Source organism: Cynocephalus volans, chromosome 10 (assembly GCF_027409185.1).
Source record: "Cynocephalus volans isolate mCynVol1 chromosome 10, mCynVol1.pri, whole genome shotgun sequence".
Taxonomy (NCBI): domain Eukaryota; kingdom Metazoa; phylum Chordata; class Mammalia; order Dermoptera; family Cynocephalidae; genus Cynocephalus; species Cynocephalus volans.
In genome coordinates, this window is record NC_084469.1 from 4,545,485 (window position 1) to 4,548,736 (window position 3,252).

Genomic DNA, 3,252 nt, shown 5'->3' on the forward strand with positions numbered 1-3,252 from the left:
AAGAAGGAATAGTATGTGCAAAGGCCCTGTGGTGGAAGGGAGAATGGTGCAGCCATTGTGGCTAGTGGTCCTGAGAGTAAGGGGGCATGAGGGGCAAAGAGGCTGTTGAGGTCGGCAGGGGGTAGGCAGACCAGGACCTGCAGCCTTTGTTGGGGATTTTGGTCTTGACTCTCAGAACAGCTGGGAGGCCAGTGATGTAAAAGGCTGAGGGGACCTGATTTACCTGCTGTTGTAGGAGGAACTGCCTGGGAAGTAAGCTGAGAGCGGCTGTGGGAAGCCTCACAAGCAGCAAAGGGAGCGATGGTGGCGGCTACAGGCTAGGACCCAGATGGGGACCGAGGTGGAGGTGGGGAGAGGGGGGAGAGTGGAGAGATTAAAATCCATAGGCCTTGGAGGTGGATGGGAATGAGGAGTGGGGGAGAGGGGATGTCTAGAAAGACTCCCAGGCCTCTGGCCCGCAGGAATGATGATGGAACCCTTTCCTGGAATGGGGAAGGCCAGGAGGACCCAGCCTAGGGTGGGGATGAGAAGTTGAGTTCGGGTCCAGATGCTGCCTCCCTGTCCTTCCCGCCCCACCCCTCCCTTCAGCCGGGAAGGACTCTCTGAGCTACCCTCATGAGGATCATCCCCCCAGACAGCGACAACCAGTCACTCTCCCCAAATTGCCAAGCTGGAAACCAATGCGTGGAGGAGGAGAAGAAGTCGAACCAAAAACCACCCTCCACTCTGGGTAAACCGTGTCCCCAAAATTTGAAGAGCGCGTGCGAGCGCCTCGTTGCCCTCCTGAAAGCAAGATGGGTCACCAGCAGCTCTACTGGGGCCACCCGCGAAACTTCAGCCAAGGTCCTCGCTCTTGCCGCGTCTGCTCAAACCGGCGCGGTCTGATCCGGAAATGCAGGCCGACAGTGTTCCCAGCAACATGAGAAGGACAGGCTTCATCGAGTCGGCCTAAGCACTCTTCCTTGAATGGATAATCCAAGACATTTACCCAAGGAAAGAAGCCATGCTATCTCTTTGTACATAACATAAAATTTTTTAAAACTTATGTGACTGAAATTAATTGGCTATAGAAATCTCCTTTAAAAAAAAGAGAGAGAGAGAGAAAACCACCTTCCTTTGCCCCCCCCGAATGGGGGAGGGTACCTGAGCCCCTAGATAATGTGCCTGGGAGCAGGGGTGTGAGGGTCCCTGGCCCTCATTTCCTCCATCCCCATCTCTTCCCAAAATCCAGGCAGCCTTGGATTCATGGCAGAACCCCTTCCCACACTGCACAGGGCTCTGGTGGCAGGTGAAGGGCATGCCAAGGGGCTCTGAACAATCCACAGAGTGGTGGGGGGAGGGGAACACAGGAAGACCCAGTGTGGGGCAGATTTAAGAGATGGGGGGAGAGGGAGGTGAAGAGGGGTCGTGGCTCTTTACAGAAATTGCACCCTCAGGGCCGGCCCGTGGCTCACTTGGGAGAGTGCGATGCTGGTAACACCAAGGCCACAGGTTCAGATCCCTATATAGGGATGGCCAGTTTAGCTCACTTGGGAGAGCATGGTGCTGACAACACCAAGTCAAGGGTTGAGATCCCCTTACCGGTCATCTTTTAAAAAAAAAAAAAAAATTGCACCTTCGTCTTTCCTACCAAACAACGACCCTAACTTCCCTTCACCTTTCTGATGCCTGAAGTGTCCTTTCCTATTTGTGTGCCCAAAGACGCCCCCTGACCACAATGGGAGATGTTGGAGAGCGAATACTGCCCTAAGTTCTTTTTTCTTTTCTTTTTTTTTTTTTTAAAGATGACTGGTAAGGGGATCTCAACCCTTGACTAGGTGTTGTCAGCACCACACTCTCCCAAGTGAGCTAACCAGACATCCCTATACAGGGATCCAAACCCTTGGCCTTGGTGTCATCAGCGCCACACTGTCCCAAGTGAGCCACGGACCGGCCCTTGCCCTAAGTTCTAATCTGCTTCTGCCATCAGCTCATTTATGCCTTTACACATGCAAGTCAGAGACTCACCTCAACCTTGGTTTCGCATCTTTGTAATGGGTCTGCTAGAGGAGAAAAATCTGAAGGTTGCTCCCAGACCTAGACTTCTTGGAAATGACCTTTCTTGGCCACCAGGCTAGGGCCATTCCCGCCTTCCCCCCACCACCCACACACACACACGGCTCTACACACACACACACACACACACACACACACACACACACACACACACACACACACACACACACACACACACACACACACACACACACACACACACGGCTCTCCCCAAAGCCTCCTGTGTGGTCTTACCCCTCTCCGACCTCCCACTCCAGAACCTCGAGTTCTACCTCCTGGCAGCCTCTGCTTTTCCCAGCCCCCCTCACCTCCCCTCTGCTGCCCTCCACTCTGGATCATGTTGGCCCTCTCTTCCTCTGCCCGTGCCCTCCACAGCCCCCAAGAAGGCCACCATCTGCACAGAGTTTGACTGGAGGCTGGCCCTTCCCCAGCCTGCAGGGCCTGCTCCCCTTGTCAGAGCCCCAGGACAGGTTTACAAGGCCCATTTGCATTCTAAAGGCAATCCCATTCCCCCCCAAAATAAGAAAATTTTTCAAAACTTTTCATTTTTTTTTAATTATATTTTGATATAAACCCTGTTCCCTGGGATTTAGGAATCACCCACCCCTAAATTCTCACTCTCTTTTGGGGGTATGTTTTTGATTCTACACAACCCCTCCCTTGTTGTGCCCAGAGAGGGCCTTGCAGGCCTTGCCCATCTTCAGGACAGACCCCAGAGGGCTTTCAGAAGGGGGTGGTCACAGACTCCGGGAGCACATGTTCCAGGTTTCGTGCTGGCCTGGCCTGACCCCTCGAACTGCCGGCTGACCAGGCCAGGGTCACCGAGCAGTCACATGTCACTTTGAATGGGAAGCCTTGAACTGTAGCTGAGAAATGAAGTTGGGAAACAGCTCAGCCAAAGGCAATTGGATTTTTTTTTTTTTTTTTTTTTATGTTTTTAGGGGAAAAAAAACCTCTATTGTCTGACTAATCCTCCATGATGCTGGAAAATTGAATTTATTTCCTGAGCAGTCTGGTCTAATTTTCCCTGGGTGGGGACAAAACTGAGCTCCCCTCCCTGCTGGTCCAACTTAGAAGCTTCTAGGTCGGCTCAGAGACCCGGAGTCCTGGCCCTGCCAGGCAGCACCTTGCCCACCAATGATCCTGCCTCAGGAAGCCCCCGCTCCAAACCCTGCAAGTTGGGGAAGCTTTTTCTGG